The sequence below is a fragment of the Tachypleus tridentatus genome, chromosome 8 (genome assembly GCF_004210375.1).
Source record: "Tachypleus tridentatus isolate NWPU-2018 chromosome 8, ASM421037v1, whole genome shotgun sequence".
Classification (NCBI taxonomy): Eukaryota; Metazoa; Arthropoda; class Merostomata; order Xiphosura; family Limulidae; genus Tachypleus; species Tachypleus tridentatus.
In genome coordinates this window covers 76,075,549-76,088,921 of record NC_134832.1, presented here as the reverse complement: position 1 = coordinate 76,088,921, position 13,373 = coordinate 76,075,549, and the positions used below count along the sequence as shown (strand labels likewise).

Sequence of the window (13,373 nt, the reverse complement as noted above, 5' to 3'; positions counted from 1 at the left end):
CTGTGAACAGGCATGCCAAACAACCAAATCGGTCATGGGAACTAATCTGGGTCTGAATGGTCCAATAGGAAAGAATAAAAGGAAGGAAGATAGGAAAGATGTACAGACAACCTCCTGAGTAGTTAAAATTTGAAAAAGAAGAGGGATATAGAAGTGTTGTAAAAGAGGGTGCAAGGAGCAATAATCACATGATAGACATTAGAACAGTAATAATAATAGTTGAGGATGATGATGAAACAAACCAGAATAAAAAATGGTACAAAAGACAAGAATTCAAAGGCTTAAATGGGGCATGTCCCATAACATGTAAACCCCATTAAGATATCAATCAATTATGGGAGTATGGTTAAGAGAATGTTAAAAAGAAAAGAGCAAACCAGGGTGGAGGGGAAAAAGGAATAAACACCTCATGGTATCAGGTCCACAAAAAAGGCCTCCTGACAATTATCAGAAGTTCAGACCAACAAGCCAATAAAAACAGTCAAAGTAAAAAAAATGTAGAAAGATGATCAGAGGATGACTATCAGGAAAAGCGTGGAAACAGAAAGATCGAAAACTAAACACCTGTCACGGTCACTGATGGAAAAGGTGGTAACAAAACAACAAGAGTTACACAAAAGCAGATTGGGCGTTACATACTCAAGGAAAAGAAAGATAACCCCTGATGAAGGGATGCATGAGTGTGATGCAAGAGAGATGTAGAAATTGAGGAAAGTTGGAGGTGGTGGGGGGTGTACGAAGGCCAGTACAAAAAGCCTGAACTGGATAAAGAGCTGCCAATAACAGAACTTGAGAAGGAAAGTAGAGTGTAAAGTTGAGGGCCAAAGGGAGTAAGACAAATAGGGGAACTGGCATACAGAAAAAGGCTAGACTAGGCCAGACTGATAAAACTGACAAGAGCCAAAAGATAAGAAATTGTGGACCATAAGGAAGGAAGCATGAAGTTATGAAGGATGGCAAATATATCAATAAAACATAGACTGGTATACCATAAAGATATACAAAACCAACCTGATGTGAATAGGCTCAAGAATGGTCTAGGAGAAGAACAGGAGATGAGAAAAATCACTGGAATCCAGGGAAGATGAGGACCAGGAGGACCCAACTAGTGACTAGGAGAAATACCCTGGTGGGTATCTTCTATTACTCAACTAAATCTAAATTGGGTTTCAAGAGGTTTTTGTCCTCTCGAAGATTAAATATTTTCACTCTCAAAAATGCATTTAAAAATGTTTCTGGAGTCATTTGCTCAGAAAACTACAGTGAAATTTATCACACTATCTTCTGCATAAAAGACCAAGTACTTGTAGATTAACCCTATGGCACCTGGGACTATTTTTAAGTTATTTTGTATGCATGGTACTGTTACATTAATAATTTAATTAGTCCACTTTACTATCAACACAAGTTAAGGAATGTAACATTATAATGTATGCTTCAATTCCCTCATTTCTAAGAAAACATTTTAAAAAAAATACTTAAACTGTAGTTTTCATGTCACATGATCCATGCATTATTAAAAGTCTCAACTTTAGCAGCAGATCACTCTTACCCAGATAAGATGGCAATGTACATGAGTATCCTGATACTAAGATATGGGTGTTTGAACTAATGACGACTAAGATATAGTCTTCAGCTGCATGTGGTCATTGCGAAACAGATGTCCATTATCCAACCCTTGATGATTGCCACTCCCACTTTCTATACTTTGCCAAAATTGCTTCACAAAGTCCTATGGACATCAGTTGATGTATGCACACACAAATAATAAAAAAACAAAGACTCTGAAAGGAAAATTAAAAATAAACTAAAAGTGAAAAGATAAATATGTAATATTATGCAAATAAGAAAAAGACCATTCTAGTGAATTTCTCAGAAGAATTGAAAGATATGTACATATTTCCATTTGTTAACTTTAAACACTTCATTGCACTGATGATGAGTGATATGATATAGAAAATGGTAAATAAAATATAAGCATTTACATTAATTTAAAAACTTGAGATATTAATTGATGAGGTTCTAGATATTATGCAAATGAATTGTAAAACTAAGATTAAAAATAGTACTTTTATACTTCATATAAAAATCACCTTGCAGGTGAACTATTCAGTCTGGGTGCAAACAATGACAAATTTTTTTATCAGAAATACTAAAAAAAAGACAATTAGATATTTAATTATTTCTGAAATTACACAAAAGGACAATTTTTGTAAAATTTCTACCAATTCTACACATACGTTTTATTTTTCTGAAGAAATGTGATGAGAGCAATGTTACTTTCTTTCTGATGGTGAACTTGGACACCATACAGTTAAGTGTTGGAGGGAAAAATGATATACTTACTTCAACAGACACATACATCTAGATTCAATGGACATTATGTCACACATCAAAGCTGGTAGTACTGAAATTGGTTAGATCTGCTGGTTTGTATACGTAGCAGTAGTTTCTTTGCCTACTACAGGCAGCTCCTTTGACATTAACTGTGCAAAATGATTTGTTATGTAGTGAGTAGAAGCATTGGTCTGCATTCTCGTTTTGTATCATTTTGATTGAACAAGGTCTTTAATTCATCAATACCACACGTGCCATACTTAATTATCACATTTCAACAAACATAGCAAACTGCTAAACCAGAAGTATGGATTCTGTTAAAAACTTCACCAACCACGTTACTCTTTTACTGTCAAGGGACAAGTAACTCCAGACACTGCAAGTCTGAGAAAGTAAATACACATCAAAAGATAAGGTGTAATGACATCTGAACACAATTGGTCCCCAAAACAACTCTCCTGAACCCCAGTATGTGGAGATGGAAGAAAACACTAAATACTCGCCCAATGGCTCATTACCAAGAAAGACAGATAGCAGAATCATAGGATACAAGGATGAAACGTAATGCCACTAATCGAATAAGTCTACAAATAGGCAAGGAAACCAAAAAAAAAAAAAATGCAACTGTGAAACATAAGCAGGAGGAGGAAATGAGCTGTCCAAATTAACCCTCACATGGTGATCCAGGTGACTCAGAAGACTGCATAAAGATGGTTTTCTCAAATGCCATTGAAGTGGTAGGTAAATGAGCTGTAGTAGCTATAGAAGCTGTGGTACATGCCACATGAAATAGTGAGTTTAGTACAACTGGGATTGACTGTGATAAAAGGAATTTTATCTCAAAAAATAATTCTCAAACCATCAAAATATGTATGCATAGAAAGCAGTATAAGTAAAAAAAAGCTATTTGTGAGGGAATGTAAGAAATCGTATGTGAAAATGTTTTTTAGCATAATTACACATTAAATGCTTGAACTTTTTAAAATTGTATTTATGGTTTAATAGGACAACAAAATGGGTGTGTCTGAAAAAATTGATTGGTCTGGTATTTTATGGTGCAAAGCAATATGTTATCTGCATCAAACACCCAGTAAAAAGTTAAAATTAAAGTAAAATTATTAATATTCCTAAAAAGGAATCAAGGTAAAACAAAACAAAGCTTAATTTTTGAATTAAAAACATAAATACAATTAAATCCAATGTTTATATCTAGTTTACAACAGTAAAAGAGAAACTACAGTAATACAAGATGTAATGGACTTTCTGCAGCATAATTTTAATTATCATAACTTACCAGGATGACTAATGGGTAAGTTCAAACATCAGCTTTAATCACCTGAAGTTGACCTTTTCAGTCCTGGTTATTTGACAGAATGGCCATTTTCAGAAATTAAGTAATACATGTTTTAAAAGACTTTCTGTCACTTAATTTTAAGTGTTATAGCTCACCAGGATGACTAACAGGTAAGTTCAAACATTAGTGTTAGACACCTGAAGTTAGCCATTCCAGTCCTGGTTTTGAGTTATTTGACATAAAGGCCATTTTCTAATTTTGTATCAAACTAGTTGTACTTTACTTCTTAAAAAGGAATCATAAAAAAAGGCCTAATTTATAAATTAAAAACTTAAATAGCATTAAAAATGTTAATGGCCTTTAAAAAACTAAAAACTTTGTAAGTTGGACAGTGTCACCATTTCCAATGACAATGTCCAAAGTTATAGATAAACCTTAGGGCAAAACATGTTTAAAATGGTGTCATCGTTGAGAGTCGTAATGACGACAAGACAGTAAAACGTGGCTTATTGTGACCTGTGTGTCACACAGACAGCACACTTGTGCATCAATCATAGATAAAACAAAATGTTGAGTTAAAAACTGTGACTAATATGTATTCTAGTTAGGATAGCTTCCTCTTTCTGATCCTTATGGAAGCAAGACAACCAAAGTCCAATACAGGGTTTTATTTAGAAAAGCTTGTTTTCACATTGCTTATTCCAAGTTGACTGCCAACTGGCATCAAGCCTATCCTTGAACATAGAACCATAGACCACGTATGAAACAGGCACAGCAGTGATAGCGCCACAGCAGACAGATTTAGCTGTGGTATTGGTGAGCTAGTTCCCACAAATGCCAACAAGGCCTGGTATCCAGAAAACTAGATAAAAGTAGATGTTAAAGAGAAATGGGCTGGTCAGTTTGGAATATTGGTGAGAACAACGTGATAATGAATGTGAAGTTATTCCAGAGCCAGTAGAGAACTAAGCGAGTCAGTTTAAATAGTGAAATTTGAGTAGTGCTCAGCTTCTATGTGATCCAGGGCAAGAGAAATGGCATACAGTTCAGCAGTGAACACAGAAACTGCAGAGGAGATTCTGGGCACAACCATTGAACCACAACAAACAATGGCAGAGCTCAGGGAGTCACCTGATTTTGAACCATCCTTCCATTCCTATCTATACAGATGGTTTGAAATCAGATGTTAAGCAAATAAAAGATTGTACTTCCAATCTGGAGTAACTGCTTCTCTCAGATGACTTAAAGAAAGGTCACATTTGGAGACTGTAATAATCCATGGTGGGATGGGATGACCAGTGGATACAGCAACATTATCCAAAAGAAGCAGCAATGGCAGATCATCTGTTTTGAAAAAGGCATGGCCCACTGAGGAAGGAAAACACAACCCCAGATAGGATGCTGTGGTAAGGATTGAAGATTCAAAGCATACAGTAAAGACAGTTGCAAATGGCAGAGGTGTAAAAGAGGTTTATGAGACTCTGTGTACAAGCTCTGAACTGGAGAAGTGCAAAAAGCCCTGGCACAGAGCCAAAGTCCTTGATGATGAATGGGGTCCAGCATCTTCAAGGTCGAGGTCCTGGCAGAGCCATAGACCAGTGGCCCATAGCCTAGTTAGGGTTAAAAACAATCAGAAGAACACAACAACACAAAATGGTGCAGCATTTTATAGTGTATATCATCAGGTCCAACTATGTACTGCCAGACCAATGAAAGGCCAGTTTGAGTTCCACCAGTCTAAAGGGATGATTATAGTCATAGAGACAATCAGCTCGAAAGGAAAGAGGTGATAGCTCTACCCAAGTCTTGATGGAGAAGAAGGTGGAAGAAGAAGCAGAAGTGCTAGATACCTGGCAAAAGCTTTCACCTAGAGTATCAGCAATGCTCTGGGCATCAGCTACTTCCTGGCCATTAGAGAGCAAGATCAAGAGGGGGATAAAGTTATATTGCCCATTGACCTTTTGAATCTTGTCCCATATGACTGTGGAACTGGTAGTAGAATAGATGCTGGTTGTGAACTTAATCCAAGATTCCTTCTGGCTTTGATGTCTTACCTGCTGAGCATGTGCACAGGCCTGCTGGAAATCAATGTGGTTCAAGAATGTGGGAAACCTATGAAAAGTATCCCAGGCCTGTTATGAGACTTCCATGTCATGTAGCAGACAGGATTCCACCGTGGATGACGATATCGTGGAAAACATGTCCAAGGTTTTAGGAATACATTGAGTAGCTACCTGTATAATACAATCAGTCACTGCTGCCAAGCAGTATCTATTGATAGCTTACAGATGATGGCAGGATTAAGTTCTGCAAGAGCAGTGAAAGCAGGCCAGTTGGCTTGATCCAACTTCCACTGGGGCATGCATTTCAGGTGGCACTGACCACAGCCAGTCTCTCTCAAAATGATAGGAAAATGATCACTGCCTCATGGGTGGGTTATTTTCAATCATCCATGAAAAGTGAGAGAATAGTAAAAAGGAGCAAACTGAGAGATCAATAGCAGTAAAGGACTGACTAGGTGCATGAAAATGGATATAAGAACCAGTATTGAAAAGAGAAAGGTAGCGATCTGAGAGTATATGCTCTATGGAGCAACTTCTCCCATCAATATCAGTTCCTCCCCAGAGGAGATTATGTCCATTAAAATTCTCCAGAATTAAAAGTGGAAATGGCAACTGTTCAATAAGAGCATCAAGGTCTGACTGATTATAGGTATTTTCAGGAGACAGGTAAAGAGAACAAACAGTGATGGTATGATCCAAGGAAACATGGATGGCTACAACCTCCAAGGGTGTGTTGAGTGGCAAAGACATGGTGGGCACATGCTGATCAACCAACAGTGCCAACCCTCCATGCACTTAACCATCACACAACCTGCCATTTCTGTACAAAGAAAACTGCCAAAAGGTGTCTGTAACAGCAGGTTTCAGAAATGTTTCCTGTGAGGAAAAACATACAGGATGGTAGAAAGCAATTGGTGCTTTGATGAGATCCAGATTTGAACATAAACCTCGACAGTTCCATTGTATCAAAGCAGCCATTTTTAATTATGTGCAGGTGAATTGGGTGGAAAACCATTCTGTTTTCAACCATGTATTTTTTCTTTATTCTGTCGATATGCCTCACTGCAGAAATTCCTTGGATGGAGAAACCAGCAAGAATCTCTGACTTGAGGATGTTCTTCATATCCCTCTCAACAATAACTCCTTGTGATGAATTCAAAGTAGCATGGGGTATAATGGCATAACCTTAATGGGTATATCCCCAATCACCTTTCAATGTAAGAGAAGTTCACTGTGTTTAGATGTGGATGTTTCCACTAGTATATCACCAGAGAACAGCTTTTTTGACTGACTTTGGAGAGCCAGCAAGTCCCTTCTGAATTGAAAAAGGGAGACATTTGTCCTAAAGGTTTGTCTGAAAAAGAATTTAGTATAAGAAAATGAGGTACAGGTGTTACAGATGTTCAAGATTGCTGCTCAGAATCTTCAAGACATGGTCATTTACCTATAGACTGTTTTTTCACTATTTTATTTACGTTTTTATTTGGGGGGATCCATAATAAAAAAAAGAATGTTTAGGCATCCACTGACCCCACCCACCATGAAGCCCCATGAGGGGATGCACTACAATGCCAAACAAAGATACTGTAGCAATGAAAAGGTTTTGTGACCACTATACCCAAACACCAGCATTAGATACAATGTCCACAACACCTGTTGCAAACATCCAACACTGGTACTTGATTGACCCTAGCTCAAATGGACAACCCAATTGATCTTAGAGGGGTCATCCCAAGGCTTTCTGTCTACAGGAATTCAATTCAAGGCCAAAGTGGTGTACTAGGGTTAGAACCCTTAACCACCAGGATCCTCTCCTCCCTTCATGTGTCACCATACATGGCAAACATGTGGGTAGATGTTCAGAGTCCAGAGGAGGTAAACTGAACAAAATCTTTCCTGAGAGGTCCCTTCACCACATAAAGGAATCCACAATGAAGGGTGTGGGTGAAAGACTGACCAAGATGAAACTACCTAAACATGACGTAAAATAATTGTCTTCAAACCTACAGAAAGTTATTACCTTTCCATACTTTACAGGTCAAAAATTACAATTATTAATTCAATTAAATGCTTCCTGCATAAAGCAATACAAGCAATCTATTTCCCATTTCATGGTTCTGAAAAACACTTCATCTTATTCCATTTAAACAAGAAAATATTTACCAGCTATTTCCTTTGCACTTATTTGCTGCACATAACAAAATGATAGTTTTTTTGGGGGGAGCTCACTATTGACAGAAAGTTAACAAAATCCATCGTGCTGGTGCCACATCAGCTTTCTGATGATAAAAATCTCTGCCTTCACAACTCACATAAATGTGTATACACGTGTCTGATATGCAGTGAAAAAACAATTTTCTTATTGGGAAGGTATTTTATTTGGATAGCTATTTTTTATTCTTTATTAGCATTATTATAAGTAAAATGTTTCAATAACTTCCTTATGAGGGATACAAAGATGTCAAAATTTCATTTTATGCTCAAGTTGTTTCTTGATTTTGTAATTTCAAACCTGGTCTATTTCAAATCTTGTCAAGAGCTGTTCAGAGAAACTTAGAAGTACATTTATACTGCAACATATGGGAAACAGTTAATTAATTAATTAATTATGTGTGGTTATTAAATATTTCACTGCAATGATATAAAGGTGTCAATTACTAAGCAGATAACATCAAAATATCCAGTGAACCAGCAATACTGGGGTGTGAGGGAGTAAATGGGGCATAAATGATTTGTTGCTACACATTCCTTTTTGGTTATAAAGTACTGCTTAGTCTTTAGATATCACCACAATTAGAGTAAGGAATCAATTATATAATATTATATATTATATAAACAACTAACTTTCCAGTATTTGTTTCTCTTTGGTTGTAATGGATTAAAGTTCAGTGTGACATGGTATACAGTAGTGTAGAAACAAGTTGCAAAGTAGGAATGCTTAGCTTGACATGCAGGTTTTATAATAATACAAGTTACAGTTCCTATATAAGCCAAATATATAAAAGTTGGGGTACCAGTTTCAACACTTCTGATACAATTAATTATTAGACATTTCAGTAGCTACATATACAGGAATTGATCACCTATTACGTAACACTAAGATATACAGTGAACCATCTTAGGGCATCTAAAATATTTAGTGACCACGCTGTTCTAGAATGCAGTGGTGCTCCCTCCTGCATGAGAACAAGGAACTGAAAATAAGTATCCAACTTCTAGGTGATTTTCAGAAGGCTCAAATATATATGGCACATTACACTTGCAGAGCTTGCTTACTTGATAAAAAGTTAGAGATGGCTCTGGGGAAGATTTTATAATTAGGGAGAAAAATTGCAAATTAGACGCATAAACCAAGGAAACAAGACAGAAAATGAATAAAGTTAAAGCAAAGTTTGTTGTGGGGAGGATGAAAACAAGTAATGGGTATACAAGTGTACACAGAAGTATAAAATATTACAAGCAATGGAGACGAGTTTAGTTAGCATTCAGGTTCTATTGTAATGGATCTACACTTTTGACTATTTGTAATGAGATGATCACTAAGTTTAAGTAATTAAGGCTCTCTCATTGAGTATTTTTTTTGTGTGTGTGAAAAGAACATACAAACTAGAAGTTGCTTATTAAAAGTTTAGTTGCTGGTATCTAGAAGCATTAACTGTTTGTAGCACATGTAAGAGCTAATGATATTCAAAACTGTATATCAAATAAGCTGCTTAAGCAGCATAAGAACATCTTTTGCAATTTAAGGATAGATACAAATGTATGTGGCCCACTCAAATAAGCTCCCTCGAACTGAATGCAGGTAAGAATTTCTTGGCAGGATCTAAAGCTTAAGTGAAAGATTATCAGGGTTATGTTTATAAAAATAGGCTGGATGAATTTGTGGGATAATATTCAAAGTAAGGGAGAATTATGTGCTATAGATTGGTTCTATCAATCAGGTTAAGTTATTGGATGTTTGGGAAAACATAATATATTCATTATCATCTCAACTTTCATAGAGGTGAGGGAGCTTGGGAAAATATAAATAAACAAACTTGACAGGATAACTAGAGGAATAAGCTTGAAGATAAGATATTTATAGTAGAACTAGTTAAATCATGATTTTAGTCTGTTTGATTACAAAATAAATATAGTAGATTCAAAATTAAATTTAGCTGCTATTATTATAAAGTTAGGATTGTAATCAGGGTCTTAAATTTCAAGGGTAGAAAGTTCTTTAATTAGCAATTGTTATTGATCACTTAATCTGACAGATGTGGTCAACAAGAAACTGAATGACATCAAAGGTTGTTACTGATAAGAATACTGATACAATAATGAGACTTAAGACAAACATGCCATACTTGTATTTTTTGAGGAAAGGAATTCATTATATCTTTATTCCCTATCTAACACAATATAAAATTACTCAAACTTTCTTAATCTTTAATGTTAATACTTTACATTTCTTCTAAAAATAATTTATAACGACAGGTATCGCTCGGTTTACCATGGGTTATCACTACCCTATCATTTTAAATGCTATACAAAAAGTATTTCAACACGAAAACTCCGTTATATTCACAAAAGTTATTCCTGCCTGTTCCCTTGCCAGACATTTGATGTTCGAACTAGTATTTCTATTAATAATTAGTATGGTGTTTAATTTAACGAATAGCGTCAATTACGAAAAGTCGAAAAACATAACGCTATTACTTTTATTAACAGTATTACCATTATTAATAACTGGGGATGGGTCAAATTACCGTGTACATTGAGTATTATTTTCAAGCTCACTTCACTTAGATTCAGTGGTATTACTAGTATTAGTAGGTTAATGTTCTTCGTAAAAATTAATATAACAAATAATATATCCAGACAGAAAATTATTACTGGTACTAATTTATTTACCAAATCATTAAATAATATAAGCCTAATATTATTAATGCTAACGCTAGTAATAACTGAGCTTGCATTAGGCCTAAGTTTAAGTTTTAATTTACTTGTGTTTAATTTTTAACATCATACAAAATTTAGCGTAGTTCATAAGAAGCCGTACTAAGCCTAATATCTTATTTAGTTATTAAAAGGGAATATTACTTACGTCTGATTACGTAGAGTACTAATTTTATACTAACACTTTTCCCATGCAACCTTTATTACATTTACGTTAACTTGTAGTCACTTGGCCTGCCAAACTATTCTATTTTATTGCAAATATTTTAATTGCGTTTTGAAGAAGCGTTTAATAAATATTCGTCAAAGTTTTCGATAGTATTTCTTTAAGAATACTGAATTAATTTTAGGTTAAGCTGATAAAAGGTGTTGTGAGATTTGAGTTTTGAATAGGAAAGCCCTTTATCAAACCAATGTTCTGTCGAAACAAGTAGTAATATAACCCGTATGTTTCATGAATAAAACTCTTATGCTTATAAAACGTTGTTTGTCAAGCATTATTACATGTTGTGATAACTACAACTTTTAAAATGTTCAGCGAGAAATTATTTACACTCTACAAAGAACAAGAACATTAATATTTTGTTGGGAATATACTGCTGTAAAGTATACTTCTCATTTAAGTGTGTTTTTTATGGGGATCGTCATTGTGATGATGTCAAGAATCTAGCAATTTTGAGCAGCTCATAGAGACGATGGTACATTGTTTATAAATATAAGTAACAAGTTAGTGGATTCTCAATGAGTGTTCCATTTCAGTGTTAGACTGTGAGAATTATCGCGTATATCGATCGATTAGCGAGGCAATTGTGAAAGTAAGTTTTGTATTTGTCAGTTAGACGAAGATAATATTGTCGCAATTTCTGTTCAAAGTGAAAACGCATTTTTTAATCTAGATTAACAACTTGTGTAGAAATCGAATTAGCAAATGTTATCAAATAAATAAATATGTTTGAATAATATGATTTATAACTACTATTAGAGAAGTGTTTTTAGTAAAACTTTCTTTTTTAGTAAAAAAATAAAACTTACTGGTCAACTTGTATTTTTATAAACCAATATAGTAGTTAGTGTTGGACATATCAAATCGTTTTCTTGTATTCAGATCTATCAGTGGGAGTGCTTTGGAGTCTTTATAATTGAATGGCCTAGTGGGTTAAGGCGTTCGACTCGTAATCTGAGGGTCGGGGGTTCAAATACCCGTCGCACCAAACATGCTCAACCCTTTCAGCCGTGGGCGTGTTATAATGTGATGGTCAATCCCACTATTCATTGGTAAAAGAGTAGCCCAAGAGTTGGCGGTGGATGGTGATGACTAGCTACCTTCCCTATAGTCTTACACTGCTAAATTAGGGACGGCTAGCGCAGATAGCCCTCGTGTAGCTTTTCGCAAAATTCAAAACAAACAATTGTCCTCGAACTTCTCACACTCTATTACAGGAGCAGTTGAGAATTTGGTGCACTCTGGAACAAAGTAATTTATTTAGATGTTGTGTCTTGCTGTCAAAAACAGAGTACACAGCCACCAACATGAGGAAGTTCACATGAAGAATAAATAACTCGGGCAGAAACTACTAATTACAAATCAATAACTTCTTTATTTATACATTATTGAATAATCTATTTATATCAAACTCTCAAGGTTGTTTTTGTTGGTTTCTTTTTTGCAATAGTAATTATGAAAGTCTAGATGATCATTAATAAGCCATCTATAATATTCAATAACATAGATACAACATTAGTTATCAATTAACAGGAGAAATATTCCTGTTTATAAATCATATAATAGAGGTATTTTTCAGTAATTCCATTTTAAGCATTATTAAATCTACTATTTCTTTAGTACAATTTTTTTTCACTTTTCTCTGTTCATACTCTATATATTATTAAACCTTAAGTAAAACACTATTAGACTAGATCAATAATGGCATACTTACAAAGAGTCTGTGTGGTAAAATTCTTGTACATTCTAGATTACTGTCACTTTCTTCTCTAGTCAGATAAGGTGTTTAGAGCAAATTCATAACTGTGGAAGAGTCAATGACATGAGAAAAGTGCTAGTTAGAGTAAGAAATGTGGAATTATATACATAATTTTTAGTGATTTTTCCAATTGTTCAAAAAGTTTATCATACCTGTTTTCAAAAGTAGTTTTTTTTAACTTGATTGGTGCAAGAAGGGCCTTTGTACAAAAAATCCACTTTGTTATTGGCCCTTACAGAATTTATTTCTGTCCCTTATCTAATATCTTTGGCGAAATCATCCATGACAATTAATTTAGTGTATGGAGACAAATCTTATAATGGAGGGTACTCTTTGCTAGAAGTAGTTCACCCTAGTCTTTCAACACAGTCCATTAACTGCTTTTTTTATGGTATGAGCTCACTTTGTTGCTTGCTTTATCTAACAATTGAAGTTTTCTCAAAACACCATGTCTGCCTGATGCTAGGTTGGGAATTCTGTTTTTCCCTGAGATTACGACTAGAATATTGCTTTTAGCTTACTCTCATTAAAGCCTCAAGCTTATATCTTTCATATCTGGTGTTGTGGTTGATAAGTCACAGTTACGACAGAAAGTGTTCGTACCCCTGCGTCCCGAGTAGTTTTTTGCACATAACATAAAAGTATCACAATTAGGCTAATAGAAGTACAATATATTATAAATATTATACTAGCACACATCTACATAAATTTTTATGTAAATTAAACGACAAATAAACTGTTTATAAACAAATAACAAAA

The 13,373-nt window shown here is 34.9% G+C and overlaps 1 protein-coding gene across 4 annotated transcripts in view; it reads right to left on the bottom strand.

The window, feature by feature from the left end:
• Nucleotides 1-11,077, bottom strand: part of LOC143222715 (tetratricopeptide repeat protein 9C-like) — a 48,622-nt gene extending 37,545 nt beyond the window's left edge. Inside the window, exons 1-2 of one of the 4 annotated variants that reach the window (XM_076449613.1) lie at nucleotides 10,781-11,077; nucleotides 1,553-1,784 (exon numbers count right to left, since the gene is read on the bottom strand). The gene's annotated coding sequence lies outside the window, so the exon portion shown is untranslated. The remainder of the gene's footprint in view (nucleotides 1-1,552; nucleotides 1,785-10,780) is intronic. The other 3 variants (XM_076449610.1, XM_076449612.1, XM_076449609.1) reach the window with 3 other exon arrangements.
• Nucleotides 11,078-13,373: the final 2,296 nt, after the last annotated feature.